At 49.5% G+C, this 20,406-nt stretch overlaps 1 long non-coding RNA gene across 3 annotated transcripts in view; it reads right to left on the bottom strand.

Moving 5' to 3' along the window:
• Positions 1–20,406, bottom strand: part of LOC144827060 (uncharacterized) — a 175,565-nt gene that overhangs the window by 45,308 nt on the left and 109,851 nt on the right. For 2 of the 3 annotated variants that reach the window (XR_013610008.1, XR_013610010.1), the window contains exon 4: positions 11,371–11,567. The exons of the other annotated variant lie outside the window; for it this stretch is intronic. This is a non-coding gene — a long non-coding RNA (uncharacterized LOC144827060). Of the gene's footprint in view, positions 1–11,370; positions 11,568–20,406 lie in introns of those variants that run through there. 3 annotated transcript variants of the gene reach the window in all.

Raw genomic sequence — 20,406 nt, forward strand, 5'->3', positions numbered from 1 at the left:
CAACAACCAGTCGTCGAGGTAGGGGAAGACTGAAACCCCTAACCGGCGCAGATGAGCTGCGACCACCGCCATCACTTTCGTGAACACCCGTGGGGCGCTGGTAAGGCCGAATGGGAGCACGATAAACTGAAAGTGCTCGTGGCCTACCGTGAACCGCAGGTAACGCCGGTGGGCCGGCAGGACGGGGATGTGAAAATACGCATCCTGCAAGTCCAACGCTACCATCCAGTCTTGTGGGTCTAGAGCAGCCAAGACCTGAGCCAAAGTCAACATCTTGAACTTCTCCTTCCGGAGGAAGCCGTTGACGTTCCGTAGGTCCAAGATAGGACGCAGGCCTCCTTTGTCCTTCTTGGGCACCAGAAAGTAGTGGGAGTAGCAACCACACCCTACTTCTGGCCCAGGAACGCGCTCGATGGCCCCCTTGGCCAAGAGGGCCGTAACTTCCTCCTGCAGAAGTGTCAAGTGGTCCCCCGACACACGGTGGTTCTGCGGTGGCATGGCTGGAGGAGTGGACTCGAAGGGGAGGGCGTAGCCCCTTCGAACGAGCTGCAGCACCCACCTGTCCGAATTTATCGCGCGCCAGCGGGAGTGGTGATGGCGAACCCTGCCACCCACTGGCGTCACGTGAGCCCGAAAGCTCGGACTAGGAAGGCTTGGATGCAGCAGCGGGGGAAGGCGTGGACTGACCTCGCCGCTGGCCTCTACCGCCACCCCGGCGGAAACCACGGCCGCCACCGCGCTGGGGAGCGTTCTGCGGCGCGTGGCTGGCAGCCCGTGTGGGACCGCCCCTCCCTTGGCCACGAAAGGGGCGAAACGAACCCGTCTGCTGGCGCTGGGTCGAAAGACCCAAGGACTTGGCCGTGACCCTGGAGTCCTTGAAGCGCTCCAGCGCGTGGTCCGCTTTGTCACCAAACAGGCGACTGCCATCAAATGGCATGTCCATGAGTGCATTTTGGACGTCTGGCGAGAAGTTGGCAGATCTCAGCCAAGCATGGCGACGAATCGCCACCGTCGTGGACATAGCCCGTCCCAGCTAGTCGGTCGTGTCCAGACCACAACGGATCGAGTACCGCGCCGCATCCCGGCCTTCAACAAAGGCCCGGGTGAGCTTGTCCCGCACTTCCTGGGGGCATTGCGGCAAACACTCCTCGACCGTATCCCACAGGGAGTGGGTGTAGCGGCCCAAGAGGCACGCGGTATTGCAAGACCGCAGTCCAGCGCTCAAAGAGGAAAAGACCTTTTTACCAAATTGGTCATACCGCTTTGATTCCCGATCGGGCGGAGCCGACGGGAACGCGGACTGTGAAGTGGAGGCCTGGATCACCAGACTCTCCGGGGAGGGATGGGTGGATAGGAAGGCAGGGTCGTCCGAGCACGGACGGTGACGCCTGGCAACGTTCCGGTCAACCGGTGCACCGGAAGCGGGCCTGGACCAGGTGCCCAAAAGGACATCCGTCAGGGCCTCATTAAACGGCAGCAGAGGCTCCTGGGGGCATGACTGCGGTTTAAACACTTCGGTCAGAATGTTCGGCTTGACCTTCGCGACGGGGAGCTCAAGGCTCAAGGCCTTGGCAGCCCTCATCAGGACCACCGAATAGGCAGCACCTGCCTCAGACGCCACAGGGGTCGGGGAGACAAACCCAGGGTTGGGCGACTCGTCCAGACCACTGGCATCACCCAGATCACCTACCCAGTCCACATCATACTGGCAGGCACGGGATAAAGGGTCCTCAGACCCCTCCCAACCCTCTCCATACTCGTCCTCATTGCCGTATTCTGGATCGACGATATAGACCTCGGGGTCAATGGGCCCCATCGGCGCCGGATCCGGCGTCGGACGACGCCGGTCTGACTCCGCGTCAGGAGTCAGAGGGGGAATGGGGGTGGCGCCGCGTGGCGTCGGCGCCGGGGACCCGACGCCGGCCGGAACCGACGGCGGAGTCGCTGCACCGCGCGGAGGCGGTACCACGGGTTGGCCCAAAGGAACCGACGCCGGAGAGGCCGGTAGACCAGCCGGCGACGAACCTGAGGGGCCCAGCGGCGCCGGGGCCGGAGCCACCGGCGGCGTCGAGGCAGGAGCACCCGAACCGCTCGGGCCCCCAGACGGGACCGACGGGCCCGCAGGCGCCGTAGGCCCCGCCGGAGGAGACCTCGCCCTCATAGCTATGAGGAAGGCCTCGATCTCCTCACGCGACGCGCCTTCCCCAGGGACCGACGGGTATGGGGCAGACGGCGTCGGCGACCCACGCGGGGCCGCGGGGCCACCCGAGCCCCCGGCCGCATCACGCGGGCGTCGGGGGGAGTAGGGGGTACGATGACGACGCCCCGACTTCTTACGCTTACCTGACGAACCGGAGGAATGGTGGCGACTCCCGGAGCGCTCATGGCGGCTCCGCGATCGTTCCTTCGACCGCTCCCTCGACCTCCGACCGTACCGGGACCGCTCTCGACGCGGGGCCGACACACGGAGCTCGAGAAGCTTGCGGGACCGCTCCCGCCTAGCTTTACCAGTCAAGGCCCGACAGTCGACGCATGACTCCACGTCGTGGTCCGCGCCCAGACACCGGAGGCAGAGTCGATGGTGGTCGGTGACCGACATCAGGCGGTCGCACTCGTCGCAACCCTTGAAACCGGGCATCCTACCGGCACCGTAGAAGATTAAGTAGTTAACAAGAAACTTGGTCAAAAGACCGGAGTACTGCTCTTCGGATCTGCGCTAACTGGCGCGGAAAAAAGAAGAACTGACGTCAGCGCGCGGAGGCGGCGTCTATATACTCCAGCGACGTCATCACGGCGCACGACGCCGAGCCGCAGGGGACGCCTGCAGACGACGCCTACCGACGCGCAGGGGTACTGCTACGCAAAAGTTTCCGGATCCAGACTGACGCCTGGGGATATTCTAAGGTAAGGAATCTAATACTAACCTGTTTCTTTCAGATACTTGCGACCGCTTGGTGGATCATTCTCCTGTGCACTTGCAGACGGTATGTGTCTTTTCTGGTTTGTGCTACAAATTACTTTGCCGTGTGCAGTGGAGTGAGATGCAGCTAGATGGTGCTGCTGGTGCTCGTACCCTTCATTGCAGCAGTCTCTTCCTCACAAAGGCAGGCCACATGGGGACGAAACTGCAGGCTGGTACTCGTTTTGTGGGTGACTTCCGGAGGCCACTAGGCTGCCACACTTTTCCAGATCAGCTGTTGGAGGTGGGAGCCGGTCAGTGGTGGCATCCTGCGCTGGGCCCAGACGCTTGCTGGTAGTCTGGAAGGATTAGTTACTTACCTGTAATCCTAGTTCTCTTCCAGGGGTATCCTCATCAAAGTCATAAGCATTAGAATATTCCCGCCCATGCGCGGGACCCCGGAAACAATATATTATATGTGCCCCACATATATATAGACATATATATATAAATATATATATATATAAAAATAAGCAATTGCAGCCAAATAAAACAATGGAGCTGGAATATGCCGTGAAGAATTTCCACCATACAGTGTATTTTGCATTAGAAACATGAGAAACAACACCAATGCTTGTTTAGAAACTGTTTTAATGCTTAGAAAACTGTAGAAATTCTCATAACACACTGTAAGCATATACAGCTCCCAGGCTGCATTGCAAATCCCCAGTCTAAAAAGACTGAAAAGCTAACCTGTAGCTGAATGTACTAAAACTGACGCCGTGCCTTTAAGGCACCTCTGCCCCTAGCTTCCCATCATGCCTCAGGGGTTACAGTTAGGTCAGTTGTTCTTTTGGAGACTGAAAACCAAACCATGGTAATAACAGGTTAAAAAACATCTCCTATGTAATAAACAAAGTCCTTTGCCCGGGGAGGCGGGAGGGTTGCTTATGACTTTGATGAGGATACCCCTGGAAGAGAACTAGGATTACAGGTAAGTAACTAATCCTTCTCTTCCAGGGGATCCTCATCAATAGTCATAAGCATTAGAATAGAGTAGCGAGCCTCACCTCATCCCTGCGGGCAAAGGAATCAACAGATAACATTCATATCCGTAGGCCCAAAAATAGGCCTTATTCTACCCAAATAGGTTTCTCAAGGAGGCTTGCCCTACTTGAGAATCCGCTCTGGAATCAGACTCTAGGCAATAATGCCTTGTAAAGGTATGGACTGATTTCCATGTCGCAGCCTTGCATATTTCTGACATAGGAATGTCATGCAAAAAAGCTATTGTGGCTGCTTTCCCTCTAGTGGAATGAGCTTTGGGTGATTGCAACAAAGGTTTGCCCGCCAGCTGGTATGCTAGTTTGATACAAGAGACAATCCATCTGGAGATGGATCTTTTGGCTGCTGCAAACCCGGTCCTCATAGCACCATAATTGACAAAGAGTTGGTCTGTCTTTCTGGTGTCCTTCGTTCTTTCTAGGTAAAACTTTAGCACCCGTTTAAGATCTAACGAGTGCAACGACCTCTCAGCTGGGGTCGATGGGTTAGGAAAGAACGAAGGAAGGGTAATCTTTGATTTATATGAAAATCCGATACCACCTTTGGAAGAAAAGATGGGTGAGCCCTCATTACTACTCTGTTGTGGTGAAACACAGTGTAAGGTTCCTTGGTGCAGAGTGCTTGTATCTCGCTAACCCTGCGCGCAGAGGTTATTGCCACCAAGAAGGCCGCCTTCCAAGTGAGATGCTGCAAGGAGGCCTTGTGTATAGGCTCAAACGGTGTAGACATCAGTCTGGAGAGAACCAGGTTCAACTCCCAGGGAGGAGAAGGATTTCTCACAGGGGGATAGACCTTCTTTAATCCCTGAAGGAAATCTTTCACCACTGGGACTTGAAAAAACGATGTTTGTGTAGGTGATTTTCTGTACGCTACTATGACGGATAGATGAACCCTAATAGAAGCGTATTTCAACCCTGATGTCGCTAAGTATAGGAGGTATGGAAGGACTACCTCTTCTTGTCCTTTGGTGGGATCAAAGCCATGGTCCTTACACCAAATGAAAAATCTTTTCCACTTGAACGCATAAGACGCCCTTGTGGAAGATCTCTTTGCCTCTCTTAAAATATTCATACATTCCGGAGGCAGATTTAAGTGTCCATATTGCAAGACCTCAGGAGCCATGCAGTCAGGTTCAGCGACGGGAGGTTGGGATGCAGGATCCTCCCGTTCATCTTGCTCAGCAGGTCTGGCCTGCACGGCAGACGTCTGTGTGGACACAGCGACAGATGTAACAGGTCTGGATACCACCATTGTCGCGGCCAATCCGGAGCAATTAGGATCATGTCCATGCTCGATCTGATGAGCTTGGCCACCACCTTCGGAATCAGTGCCAGAGGGGGAAAAGCATAAGCGAACATTCCTGTCCACTCCAGCAGGAGAGCGTTCCCTTGCGTCCCTGGCCGGTGGAACCTGGACGCGAAGGCGTGGCATTTGGCGTTTTCGTCGTCCGCAAATAAGTCTATGTCTGGACGACCCCAGCAACGGAAGAGTTCTTCGACTACTTCGTCGTTTAGCACCCAGTCTGGCTGATCTTCGAAGTGCCTGCTGAGTGCGTCCGCTTTTGTGTTTAGCTCGCCTGGAAGGTGTACTGCCACCACCGACAGTCCCCGAGCCAGAAGCCAGTGCCAGATTGTCTGGGCCTCCAGAGACAGAGGGCGAGATCGAGTTCCTCCCTGCTTGTTCAGATAGAACATAGTTGTAGTGTTGTCCGTCTGAACCAGGATTTTGTCCGTTGTTATTGCTGGAAAGAACGCTTTGAGCGCCAGATGAACTGCTCGAAGCTCCAGCATGTTGATGTGGCATGTCTGAAGGTTGGTCGACCAGCGACCCTGAATCTGAAGATGACCCATGTGAGCACCCCAGCCTTCTAGAGATGCGTCCGTTACCACAGACAGCGAAGGAAGAGGTTGCTGAAAAGGGACTCCCTGCAGGACATTCCGAGGGCGAGTCCACCACTGTATTGAGGTCAGTGCTGCTTGAGACAGGATGATTCGATCCTCCCAATCTCCAGACGCTTGGTCCCACTGATCCTCCACAGACTCTTGTAGAGGCCGCATCCTCAACCTGGCGTTCGGTATTAGGAAGATGCAGGACGCCATGGAGCCCAATAGAGACGCTACTTCTCGCACCTTTGGACGAGGAAACTGAAGTAACTTTTTGTATTTTTGCCCCATGGAAGACAGTCTCTCCTGCGAAGGAAACGCTCTTCCTAACTTTGTGTCTAGAACTGCTCCCAGATAGTGGATAGTTTGCGTGGGCTGCAGGACCGATTTTTCTGTGTTCACGTGGAGGCCGAGCCTGTGTAGTTGTTGGAGACACAGGTGACAGTCTTTGGTGGCTTGACGAGGGGACGGACTCTTCAGGAGCCAGTCGTCTAGATATGGGTACACAAAGAGACCTTTTTTGTGTAGACACGCCGCTACCACTGCCATGCACTTGGTGAAGACCCTTGGTGCGGATTTGAGTCCGAAAGGAAGCACTTTGACTGGTAATGCTTGGTCCCTACCAGGAACCTCAAGTACTTTCGATGACCTGGTGTAATAGGAATGTGGAAGTACGCATCTTGTAAATCCACCGAACACATCCAATCTCCGATTTGTAGATGAGGACATATTTGGTGGAGTGCCAACATGCGAAACTTCTCTTTGACCACCACTTTGTTGAGGAGTCGAAGATCCAAAATCGGTCTGAATTTGCCTTTTTTATCTTTTTTGGTGACAAGGAAATATTTTGAGTACACTCCTTTCCCCCTTTGGGATAGGGGTACCTCTTCGATTGCGTTTTTCTTTAAGAGGACGCTCACTTCCCTTTTGAGGAGCTCTAGTTGGTACGAGCGAGACTTTTTTGGAGGAATCGGTTGTGGTTTCTTCCGGAAACGTAGCGCATATCCATTGCGCAGTATATTCAGCACCCACCGATCTTTTGTGATGCTGACCCACTCTGCCAGGTGTTGTGCAGCACTTCCTCCCACTGGAGTGGGTAACGGCGCCAGAGGAAGCCACTGCTCAGGCCTTGCCTCCTCTAGGCATGGTAGAGGACTGATGATGTCCGCCTCTGCCTCTGCTCGACCTTCCTCCTCTGTATTGCGGCTTTCCTTGTGGCTTGTTTTGAGACCATTGAGGGGTTTGAACCCTCTGTTGGCCTCCCCGGTTCTTGTTGGTCTTGAAGCGTCGTTTGAACGGCCCTTTCTGTTTTTCCAGACCAACTGCCTTCACTGTGTCTAACTCAGTCTTCATACGGGTCATTTCCTGATCGGCATGCTCCCCGAAGAGTGAAGATCCGGAAAAAGGTAGATTGAGGATGCGCTGCTGGGCATCTGGTTTGAGTCCAGTTAAACGTAGCCAAGAGGATCTCCTCGCACATATCCCATGTGAGTAGGCATGTCCTGCTAGAAGGGCGTTATCTGCTGATGAACTCATCCTTTGGTTTGCCACCAAACAGCCCTCCGTCACTGTCTCCTCAAAGTCCTTCTGGTCCTCCTTGGGCAATTTCCCTTTGAATCGTTCCATGGAGTCCCATAGGGCTCTATCGTACCTTCCCAGAAGGGCTGATGCACTAGAGACTTTCAGGGATGAAGCTGCTGTGCTGCATACCTTGCGTCCCCAAGAATCTTGCGTCTTGCTGTCTTTGTCAGGAGGAACTGACGAAGAAGGAGCGACTGTGTGATTCTTCTTAGCTGAGGCTACTATAACTGAGTCCGCCGCAGGCTCTCCTTTAACAAAGATAGGATCTGAGTCGGCCGGCCTATATTTCTTCTGGATACGTGCCGGTACTGCCCTGATCGTTGATGGCATGAGGAAAACCTCTTTGATTGGGTCCATTATCCCTGGAACCAATGGGAGCAAAGGCCGTGTATATGATTTGTGATGAAGGGTCTCAAAAATCACAGTAGTGGACACCTCTGGAATAGCCATCTCTATATTAAGTTTGTGAGCACCCCTTTGCAAGACGTCCAGATACGTGTTGACGCCGTCAAGCGGGGAAGCTCTTGAGCGAGGGCTGTCTGCCAGCGTTGGAGAGTAATCCCCTTTAGAAGATCTAGATGAAGATGAAGAGGAGGATGATGGAGTTCTTCTTCTCCTGTGGTGAGAATTCTCCTTCCTCACTGGTGATCTCCTAGGTCGTTCCTCCCTTCGAGGAGAACGTGATTCCCTCTGATGCACTGGAGATCTCGATCTCTCAGTCCGTACCTCCTTTCTCGGTGTTCGAGATCTGGGTTGTTCTCTCCTTGGTGATCGGGAGACCCTGGGGGTATGCGACCTGTCCGCTCTTCTCTCTCGTGAGCGTGATCGGTGAATGGTAGGACTCTGTCCATCTGCCTCTTCTGCCAGCTGCTGAAGAGGGGACCTGTGGACTGGACTCAAGTACCTTTGTAGTCTCTCTGTTGCTCCAGAATCCTTCCATTTACTCAACGGACCATACCATCTTGGCGAGAGTCTTGCCTGTGTGATGTACCGCCGCTGGGGACTCTTTTGCACAGGACTCCTACTCCTAGAAGAGGACCTCGATGAACCAGAGGCACTTAAGGAGGAATGGTGCGAAGCAGATTGTGTCACTAGGACTGTTGAAGGCACTGAAGGAGATCTCCGTCTCACCGGTGTTGGAGGACGTCTCAAAAGCCTTTCCCTCGACGTCGAACGCCTCTGCGGAGTCGACGGAGTGATAACCTTCGACGTTGAATGCTTCGACGTTGACCTGTGGTCCCTCGACGTCGATCGGCGATGATGAGCCGACGACGGAGTCTTCTCCCTTGACGTCGAACGGCGTCGTTCTGCCTTCGACGGAGGTCTCGACGTCGAACGGCCTTGCCCTGCCGTCGACGGAGGTCTCGACGTCGAACGGCGTTGCCCTGCCGTCGACGGAGGTCTCGACGTCGACCGACCTTGGTCTGTCGGCGACGGAGAAGTCAATCGACGTTGTCCTGTCGTCGACGATGCCCTCGACGTTGACCTGACATGCGACGTCGAGCGCCGACGTGCCGTCGATGACGATCCCTTCCTCAACGGCGAGCGTCCGAGGGGGCTCCTACTCCTCGACGCCGAGCGCCTCCGTGGAGACGTCGGCGGAGGTGTCACACTCTTAGAAGCCTGTCGGCGTTGAGACGACGGCGGGTGTGATCTGTGCCTCGACGCCGATCGTCGCCTGGTTGACGACGGCGGAGGTGATATAAATCTTGACGTCGATCTTCTCGTCGACGGCGATCTCGTGGCTTCTCTCGACGCCGATCGTCGCCTAGTTGACGACGGCGGAGCTTTCTTCGTCGTCGGTGAACTTTTCGACGACGACTCCCTCATCGACGCTGGTCCCGACGTCGACGGAGCTTTTTCTCTCGAACTGTCTATCAGATGCCGTTTTTTCAGCGCCGAGCCCGGTGCTGAGGTTGATGGACGCTCTGACTTGCCTTTGGAGGGAGTTCTGGGTCTCTTTGTACTCTTCCTCTCTGTAGATCTTCCTCTCATGGATCTCTGGGCCAGACCAAAGAGCCTGTTCCTCTCTCTGTCTTTAAGAGTCCTGTCAGACAGATTTTTACAATGTGAACAGTCTTTAGGATCATGATCCTCTGGCAAACATAAAATACAGACCTCATGAGAGTCTGTTCTTGCCTTCTTGTGGCCACAAGAAGGGCAATCATCAAATAATGAGGGCATCCTGACAGGAAAACCTCACAAAAAATCGACTGCTAAGCAGCTATTTACTTGACCCTGATGTTAAAAGTCAAAGTAAATCAAAAAATTGTTCTATAGAAGATTTTCTGACTGAAAAAGGCAGAAAAGTGTGGAGCTGTGTATCCAGGGTCCTTCCTGAAGGAGCCGGAAAGAACAACTGACCTAACTGTAACCCCTGAGGCATGATGGGAAGCTAGGGGCAGAGGTGCCTTAAAGGCACGGCGTCAGTTTTAGTACATTCAGCTACAGGTTAGCTTTTCAGTCTTTTTAGACTGGGGATTTGCAATGCAGCCTGGGAGCTGTATATGCTTACAGTGTGTTATGAGAATTTCTACTGTTTTCTAAGCATTAAAACAGTTTCTAAACAAGCATTGGTGTTGTTTCTCATGTTTCTAATGCAAAATACACTGTATGGTGGAAATTCTTCACGGCATATTCCAGCTCTATTGTTTTATTTGGCTGCAATTGCTTATTTTTATATATATATATTTATATATATATGTCTATATATATGTGGGGCACATATAATATATTGTTTCCGGGGTCCCGCGCATGGGCGGGAATATTCTAATGCTTATGACTATTGATGAGGATCCCCTGGAAGAGAACCTATGGCCGTGCGCCTTTCCCTGGACCGCTTTGAGGAAAGTAGGGGTGGCGCACGTGGGCTGGACAGCTTGCTGGGGGTGACAGAGGAGCTGTGAGTACGGTCCACACGGCATGGGTATCTTCGAGTCCCGGCTCACATGGGTTCAGGCCTCACAGCGGGCGGCAGCAGCCTTTGCTTCTCTCGCTATCTGTACGTGCCCCAGGCTGGGAGGCTGACTCGAATGCGACCACGGGTGTTTTGCAAGGTCGCTAAGTGGCACAGAGTTTGCTGGGCCCTCTTTCTGCGTCCGCTCAGCTGCCACTGGCTGTGTGTCAATTTTCACAGGAGCGGGCGCAGAGAGGGACTGGAGGCTCAGCTCCTCGCTCACCGTCCGTTGCAGGGTGGGTGTCATGACAGCATGGGGTTTCAGCAAAGGTACACATCCGTGGAGGGGTGGCCTCTCCTACCTTTGTGCGGCTCTCTGGCTGCCTGCAGGCCGGGCTGCTGAACGACGGTCCTCCTTGTATTCGCAGGCTTTTTGGTGTTGTGCGAGCAGATGGCGCCAGGCTTCTCACTTGTGGAGGCGGCGATTAGAGTGCAGCAGCGGGTACAGAGCCGGCATCGTCATGGGGGTGTGGGTGCCCTCCCGATGCCGGACTCGGCAGTTGCTGGATTTTGTGCATCATCACTCATGGCACCCGTGATGGATGAGTGTGGGGGTGCAGTGTGCCCAGATCTCGGGGGAGTGGCTGGCATGACAACTTCCTGCGGGACATTAGAACGTGTCTCGCAGGATACTACAGATGCTATCTGGATTTTGAAAGTAGCATTGTGACCCTGCTGGTTGTCAGGGTAAAGTTTGACCTGGCTGACTAAAAATCACACTGTGTTGCATAGGTTACTGGCTAAGTTATCCATTACACACCTATGTTTTCCATTCCAGAAATAAGCAGCCACTATACGCCATTCGTGCAATGTCTGAAGCTCACTCTTGGGTCCTCACTTGTGACACTAAAACACACTGCTCAAAGGCACACCGGTACCAACCATGCAAAACATACGGAGTAATTATTTACGCTGCCACAAGAAAACACTGCAGGATTGCTAAGATGTAGGGAAGAACTAGAAAAGAATACATAGCTTTACTTGTCAAGTGGAAGATACCCCTGCATCTCTCCTCTGGCTTCCTTTCTGGTCTCTTTCCTGGTTTTTCCAGACTTTGAGTGTGGGCGTGCTTCAATTGTCAGGGAGTTGTGGGTATGAGCAGAGTAAAGGCTGCAGCATGGTTGGCCATTGTGAACTGCGAATCCAAACATGTCACGTGACACTTTCCTGTAAAGGTCAACTTCTAAAAGAAATATGAAAATGTCTGTTTGTCATGTTGTTTTACCATTCATATAAAACGAGTACAATTATCATATAAGCAGGTAGAATGTTTGAACTATTGTACTCAGGGGGGTGTTGTATAACTTAGTAGTCTAGTAATTTGCCTTAAGAACCTAGGCATGTTTGAGTTTTTGGGGACCACCGAGTACAGGGAATGAGTATGCTTCGATGTAGGATATTAAGTCCAATTACTACAAATTACTGACTTTTCTTTTATGACATTTGTGCAAGCGTACATTATATCAGGGCTTCTTGTAGCAGTTGCACAACACCAAACTTGTATAAATGCTGTAATGCTTACCATGCACACACCAGGAGTACAAGGCCCTCCTGACCTGCACCACTACTTGGTTACATGTGATCATGTCGCGACACAAACACCTACTGTGTCGTCCCGATTGCAACAACATCAACGGTGCTCATATTAGCCAATCCCCACAATATTGGGCATATATTCCCTCTGCAACAGTTGGCAATTATACTTCTCACTGCAACAACGTTGACCAAGCTCGTCTAAACTACAATGCTTCACACGTTTGCCCCAAATTTGCAGTCCAAATTAAATCTTTAAATTGTTGGGGTTTGAACCCGAGAATAAGACCACTCTGCTTTCTCGTCAGATCACTACACAACTTGACATGCTCATTCAGAGGGCCTTGGGAGGGGCATTGCATCACAGGTAGACTGCTTGTCTCCGTGTGCCTGTTCATTATGGGCAGCTGCTTACACACACCCAGCTTTTCCTCCTCACTCTTCACTCCCTAACTCTTTATCCTCCTCCAGGCTGGGTAATGCTTCTTTTGTCCAGGCAGCTCCCCACAGCAGGATTCGGAGTCCTGACCCACCTTTGCTTAAGGGTCACCTTGAGCAGAAAAATCAGAGCTTGGGACTACTCCCAGCTGTCTCTCAGGGATGGCGTTTCTCCCGGTCAATTACTGTTATTGGGAATTCCATGCAACAGCTCACCATCATTCACATAGTGCTATCAGGCTTATCAATACATGTCCTGCGCGTTGTATGCAACAATGCTCACTGTACATCTTAGGTCAATTGTGACATTCAGAAATCATCTATACAGGATGAGGCCTTGCTCATACTATTTATCGCTGCAACACTTGGCTAGACTGCTTCACTGCTGCCTCGCTGTACACGCTCAAACTATAGATCCAAAACTACAAATATAAAGAGAGCTAAAAAACCCTCAAAAGCAATCAATGGTAGTGATCAAAAAGAGACAGAATTGCAGATTAAGCAAATATATTTATGCCTTGTTGGTGAAAATAGAGGTGGGCCAATAACACATTACTGGTGCAAGTCTACTCATAAAACAGGTTTATTAGTCCAATGCAAAGGTCACATTCCTCATTATCACCGCAACACTATGTAACTAACTAAATAAAACTCTGCTTATAGCCTGAGTTAGGTCTAGAATTAGGTGACAGTAGAAACTGGAGATATACTCCCCACAATTATAATAATTGTATCAGCCTACACGTGCATAACCACTTGTTCTCCGGCTATGGTTGTTCCAGCACATATTTTATACTAGAATGACACTGGTTCAATAAATGTTTATTGAAAACGTCTCCTCCATTTATTCTAAATATCTCTCTGAGAACAAGTGAGCACGAGTGACTGAGCGAAAAGTAGTACACTGTTTCCACGATCCTTGAGGTGTCAGGGTTGTCATGTTTGATAGTTGCCAGAAACGAATGTACGTCATTATACCTCTGTCTTTTTCCCCGCAGGGAATCACAACGCGGTCGATACAACGACCGCGTTGTGATTCCGCATACCATTACTCCGCAAGTCGGAACAACGACTTGCGGAGGGGGGCGCTGGATGTTGGAATAGCATAATTTATTATTCCAACTCCAGTCTGTGCGGACAGTAGGGAAGGTGTTGGATTTTAAATTCAACACCTTCCCCTCTGCCCCCCGCAAGTCGTTGTTCCGACTTGCGGCGTAATGGTATGCGGAATCACAACGCGGTCGCTGTAAAGACCGCGTTGTGATTCCCTGCAGGGAAAACGTTTTGGGGTAAACGTTGTTTATCGCCAGAAACTATTCTCTCCTTGGTAAAGTTGTGGGGCTTATTAGTGACGCTGTGTGTTAGCTGGACTGTCTGGAATCAGTCTGGACACCAATCCCTTAGTTTATGTTGTCGAAACGCGCAGATCCTATATAGATTTGTGAGAACTACACAACAGTATGATCCATGATTTCAACTGGCTCAGTGGCATGAGCTATAACTGAGGCCAGCCCGGCTTCTTCACCAACATCACTTTGCTTGCTGAGATTTAAGACCTATCAATATTTGATTTACTGGACTCGTTCACGATCATGTAAAGCGCTCTGACACCTTCGGGTCTAGCTAGCGCTATATCAAAGTTATAAATAAATACATTTGACACCAAACTCTCAATACAGTTATAATCTATTAAACCAGTCAAAGAGAGGGAATGTGAAAGTCAATGAGCATATTAAGTGGTGACAGTATGAAATGTACTGAGCACGTGAGAAAGCCAGCATCAAATAATTGCTCAGCAGTGTACAAGTCCCCTGCACACAGACTGGAAAGGGACGGAAGTAGATACCCTGTTATCTTCATGCTTGAAATTAAAAGATACATATTGCAGATCAACTTACTCTGAATAAAACCAGCCTCTAGAAGCACAGTCTCTTGCTGGCCGATCAAACACCTTGTGCATTCACATATCAAAATTAGACACAGGGCTAATGCGTACAAGAAAGCAATAATACTATCAGAATGCGCGGGGGGACACTGGCTAGTGTAACCAGGCACTTTACAAACTCTTTATTATTTGTGCAAACTGCAATTCAATTTTTGTCCCTTGTATAATCCAAAATAAAACATACTTATAAGACCCATGAATTATGCAGGGCGTCGTTGAGTACTATTTACTGTAATTTTCAACTATACAAATGGCCCCAGTACGGTTCAATCTACTGTCTGAACCTAGCTCAAAACATTTTTTGCATATTCGAGTGTAGTCCTTCCTCTCTGTTTAGGACAGTCCTTTACTTGTGGTCTAAGCCTTGGCCAATCTAGTTCTACCTTAGTGCCATCAACAGCTCTCACTCACCTGTGTCGAAGGTATGAGAACCACGCAAGGCTCCTGGGGTGGCTTGTACTGCAACCAGTCTTAGAAGATCAGGCTTGCTAGCTCCAGGGTCGTCCTTTTGCTCCTCAGGCACAGGAGACTCTTCTATTACATGTGCCATGCCATCTTCCTCTTCTGCGTAGGAACGACAGTGTTCCTCCACCGGATCCGGTGTGGGTGGCTTTTTTGTGGGCTGTGGTTGGCGCTTCACAGTCACTGCCCGCTTATGGTTCCGAGACTTTACAGGCCGACCGTGCCGTGCGGTCCCAGAACCAATCCTATGGTACAGCACAGTGCCTATCATTCAAAGCTGCCAGTCTCGCAAGATTTCCGAAAGTGTATTGTATGGTATGGGTACAATCACTTTATGTGTCTTTGGGGCGGGGGCTCAAACCAGCGGCAGCCATTGTAAGGGCAGGAAAACATAAAAGTGTTGAACATCTTTTATGAGCACGCCGACCTTCTGCCTGACTATACCATGACCGCCAAGGTACATGTGGACAGTCACTAGCTAGGAGACCGTAAAGACAAAATTATGGGACGCTGTTTACAAATTACTCTATGTGGTCCAGCGTATTCATGTAATACACAGTAAATCATTAATTACATCTAGTGGAAGGAAGGGCGATGTGGCCCACCAGTGAAGCAGGGAGACTTGACAAGTTTTGGCAAAAGCGAGTTCTGGCTTTTTTAGATTTAGAAAGGACATTTATTCTAAGACTTGAAGTATCGGACCACACACATTTTCAAAGTTGAGTTAAACACGGTTCTTAGAGGGGCGGGGGCATACCTGCAGCATCATACATACCAACATTTCAAAATGAGAACAATGTAACAAAAAAACAAGCATTTGCAGTACAATAGGACTCACATTTACGGGAGACCTATGGCATTGAAAACGGGAGTGCGGGCCGAGGGCAGGGACAACGAGGGTGGGGAGGCGAGAACACACGGACTGGGGGAAGGGGGGATATGGCAGAGGAAGAAAATAGTTACAGTGCAACACAGAAGTAAAGGGGCCAGTAGCCTTGGAAGGATACAAATGATGACATGGACGTCAAGAGGAGCGACCAACAAGTCTAAAACCAATCGTAAGGCAGCATTTAGGGCCTAAGCCAATGAAAAAGATGGGCAGAGCGTGGGTGGAGCTTCCACACTATACTGAATACTGCATGCCTCGCAAAGCGAACAGCACATGCGCTGCAACGCTAGGCTCGACCTAATAAAAATGAGTCATGAAAAAGCACTTTGTACATGTCTCTAATTTTTTTTTTTTAAACCAGTTTTTATTGGTGTTTAAAGACAAATACATTACAGACATTCAATGTTTATCATCCATGTCCCATTGTTACCCATTTGTAATAGTGGTATCATCCTCTGGCTTGTTGAGATTAACAGTCCCATTAAACAAAACATCCCCCCATTGAGTTGCATGTGATAGACAGTCACATTCTGTGTGTGATGGTATGTTTGCATGGCTCATTTGTCCATTTCAGTGGGTGTCAGGGTGCTTGGCAGCGCCCTATTCAATGTTCCACTCAGCCGTTCCCTTGTTCTGGTGCTGCGGTTGCAGAGTGCTCGCCCCACTATCACTGTCCTGCCGTCTAGCTAGTAGCTCCTTCACTAGTCCTTCTCAAGCTTTGGCTCTATCTAGTTTGACTATGTATGCTTCGCTAAACAATAATCTGCCTTCCGCACCCGCCCATTTCTCCAGTTCTATTGTCCAGGAGGTAATCTTGGGTCCTCCTGGTGCCTTCCAATTTCTGGCTATCTCTCTTTTAGCCAGGAAGTAAGCCAGGTCTTAGAACTTCCCAGTCGTCTTATTTTTGACCATATGGAGGAACCATCATAACAGGAAGTGCTCTGGGTGTGCGGGAGGTCCTTATTAGTGAGTTCGCCCACTACTTGTCTTACTTCCTCCCAAAAAATTTAAAGGGTGGGGCAGATCCAGAACATGTGGAGTATATGTGCCTCTCTTCCCCACATCACGGACATGCTGCCGTATCCGGGCCAAAGTATCTCCTGATTCTGGACAGTGTAAGATACGTCCTATGCAAGACATAGAAATTAATTAGTTTAAACCTCACGTTTCTGGATACCTTCGGAGTACGCTCCAGGATCCTATCCCACTCTATATCTGGTATCTGTTTTGCTAAATCTTCCCCTCATTGTAGTCACAAGCGCTCTAGTGGATTGTGTATATATTGTGGGTTAAGGAATGTAGTATGAATTTTTTCCTCTTGTGTAGGCAACATTGTTTTGAAGACATAACCCCCAGTCTCTTGGCCTAGGCAGGACAATTAACAACGTCTAGTTAAGAATCTAACGTCCGCTTGGTGCCTTATGTAAAAACTAGGACTGGTGTTGTACTTTCAATGTTATTAAATGAATGTTTTCATTTTTAAATAGAATATAACATTGTGTATAAATGTGTTTTTGTAAATGAGGTGTTCTGTAAATGGAAGGTTTCTTTTCTAAGACATGAAAAAATACTTATTTGCTTCGCTAATCTAAATAATTTAAAATAAGCTAAATAAAGCAAAAGGAACCCTAGAAATGATGGTCTAGGGTATTCTCTTTAAAATGTGCAAACTACTCCTTCTGGACACACTCTTTTCTCTTGTAACCGCTGACATCAGCAGCCTGTAAGGCTGTGGAAGACTCAGACCACTAGTGAAACCGCTGGCCTAATTACGAGTTGCATTACAGCCGGCGTGACCATGGCAGTCCAACCATCACATCTATGGCAGCAGAAAGGGAGGTATATAAGGACAATACTCACCTCTACTCGTCTTCTACTATAACGGAGCCCATTGGACATGCCCTGCTGCTGCTGTACCTGCTAGACCAAGTTCAAAAGCTACTCCGCCGTGGACGAAATTGGCAGTAAGTCATACAACTACCTGTTGCCATAGACTCCTCTGCAAAACAATGCCCGGCCATGGACCAGGAAAGGGAGTTGGGATCCCTAAGTAAGTTACATGTATACAGGTAACTCGGATTGTTACAACACAACAATCAAAACTATATCTGTAGGATGCCCTCCTAGGCCAATCCACTGGCACTGAACAGGCACACTGAACACAAATGGACATGTGTTTGCAAATGATATACAGTGATAGTGTTGTGCGCATTAATTTGTGTTTCACAACACCACATTATCAACAATATCACACATTTATGTTTGTCACATATCTTATGTCCTTTTTCACTACTCTGCCATGTTACTACTGATCTTCACTAGTCATGCAGGTTACCATTTCTCAAGTGTTGAAAAAATGACATTGAAATGTATGGTCCATCCCAAATGAATGTTGCCAACAGGTATGGTACACTAAGTGTCAAGTGCTGGCAACGCGAGATTGAAGGGACTGCACTTGCCATGAGGCCTTGTAACTGGAACTCTAACCAGGATGCCAGACTCTTCTTGCCCATTCTCACTTGTCTGTCATGTTACAACTGATCTACACTTATCATGCAGCTTACCATTTTCAAGTGCTGGTAAAGTTACATTGAAGTGACTACAACTACAATGAGGACTTGTAACTGGAACTCTAACCAAGATGCTAGACAACCCCTTCTGACTTGTGTGCCATGTTACTGCTAATCTACGCTTGTCAGATAGCTTACCAATTATCAAGTGTTGTTAAAGCAAGATTGAACTGACTACAACTACCATGAGGCCTCATGCCTGGAACTCTAACCAAGTTGCTAGATTTCTGTTTCCCCTTCTCACTTGTCATCAATGTAACTACGGATCTTCACTAGTTAGCTAGCTTGCAATTTCTCAAATTTTGGAAAGTGACTTTGAAAAGCTACCACTACCACCATGAGGCCCTGTCCAACCAAGACGCTATAGTGAATGTGACACACTCACATTGCAAAAGATGCTGCTCCTAAGTTACAATGACCAAAACTTGAAAGGTATTGAGTGGAAATGCTGGCATCTCACAAAAAGTGAAGGACTGTCCTCACACACCACCAGGTGTCATGCTTCATCATTGGTAGTCCTCGCTCTCTAAAACCTTGGTTTGATAGAGAGAGGGCCTTCACCTGGAAACAAGGAGGCACTTCTAAAGCTAAGTGTGAGTCTGCGAAAGTGAGTGAAATTCTAAAAATCTGTATAATTGCCAAATTACATTTATTCAGGAAGGCAATTATATGATATTAAAATTACAAGAACGTGAAAAAGAGGGTTATTGCCCCATAACCATAGTAGTTACGTTTGTCGACATGTTTTTGCCTTGGTAGCCCAAAGGGTCCGCCTCATTCATCAAGACGGGAAAATGACAAAACTGGGCTCCTATCTTACCACTGGGTAGGTTGACCTGTGTCACACTCTACCAAAGAAGATTTCTTGAAACCTGTAAATATAATGGAGAAGAGAGATTGCCAGCAAAACATTCAGTCAAAAGAGAGTAAATGCCCCGCATGCATTATTAATACATATAGTGGCTATTTGTGTGTAACACGTGACACTGCAACTGTGAAACATGCGCAGTTTCATAAAAACCAATGTAAGACCAGCTCAGATTGGTTTCCTACACGCCCCATGGAAGGAGAGTGAAGGAGAGACCCCTGTAGTCAGACTCTTAAAAAATAGAAGCACAAAACAAGTCAGTCTCTATCATACAACCTTTTCTTGCCGTGGAAATGAAAAGGTATTTCACATATGCACATTCATACTGTCATTCACGCTCTTACTACATCAAGGTGTATCTCTCGCCATGATCCTAGATGTGTCTGCTCTTCTTCCCCGGAGTAGAATGAGCAGTGTGAATATCAGGCTTTAAATTGGGCCCTTAATGAGAAAACCTCATACATTGGATGTATGTGTGCTCGCAATTAGAACGGTTTCCGGTGTCTGGAAAGAACCCCTGTTATCTACGGGCGAACCCCTGTTATCTACGGGCAGCGCGTCTGACCCTTGCGTCAGCAGGAGGACCCATATTAAGGCCGAACACCTGTCGTTTCCCGGTGTCCGGCGGAATGCAGCCTGCCCTTGTCTGGATTGCGCGTAAGCAAGCAGTGCAGGGCGGTGCCGCTCGTGTGTACACGCGAGAGCACCACCTCTCTTTATAGTGAAACTGTGATGTATTCCTATAGGTTCTGTATCGATCCCCCTATTCCTGACCCTATTCTGGTTAACAAGTTAACTAGCAGCCATCCCATGAGGCAGAAAACCCCCATGATGCAGGAACCGTTATCTGATAAAGCCACACTACGGCACAGGAACGTGTTATCTGATTAGGTCATAACGCTTGCCATCTAATTAGACAAGCGATATTCCTCCAGCCCCTGATAAGGCATACGGAGTTCTCAAAACAAATCAAACCTATGACAGACCTGGGAAAAACCCTGCGGCCATTGTTTTGATTTCACCGAGAACTTCAGCAAAAGAATGTGCTAACGACCAGGTCGTATGACATCCTTATTGACGTATCTATGTCCATCCTTACGTCAATCTCGGCACCTTAAAGGTATAAATATTACCGATATTGCCCTATGCAAACACACGCGGTGGTGACGAGATCGGAGCAGCCAGACTTGCCGAAGCCCAGAGCAGAGCAGACCCCGCTGGCGCAGCCCCGCCTTCCTGACGCGCTGAGAACGAGACGCTGCTTTTCTCCTGCCGAGAAAATCCAGCTCCGGCGCTTCCGGGTAGCCCTCGCAGGCA

Source organism: Lissotriton helveticus, chromosome 4_1 (genome assembly GCF_964261635.1).
Source record: "Lissotriton helveticus chromosome 4_1, aLisHel1.1, whole genome shotgun sequence".
NCBI lineage: Eukaryota > Metazoa > Chordata > Amphibia > Caudata > Salamandridae > Lissotriton > Lissotriton helveticus.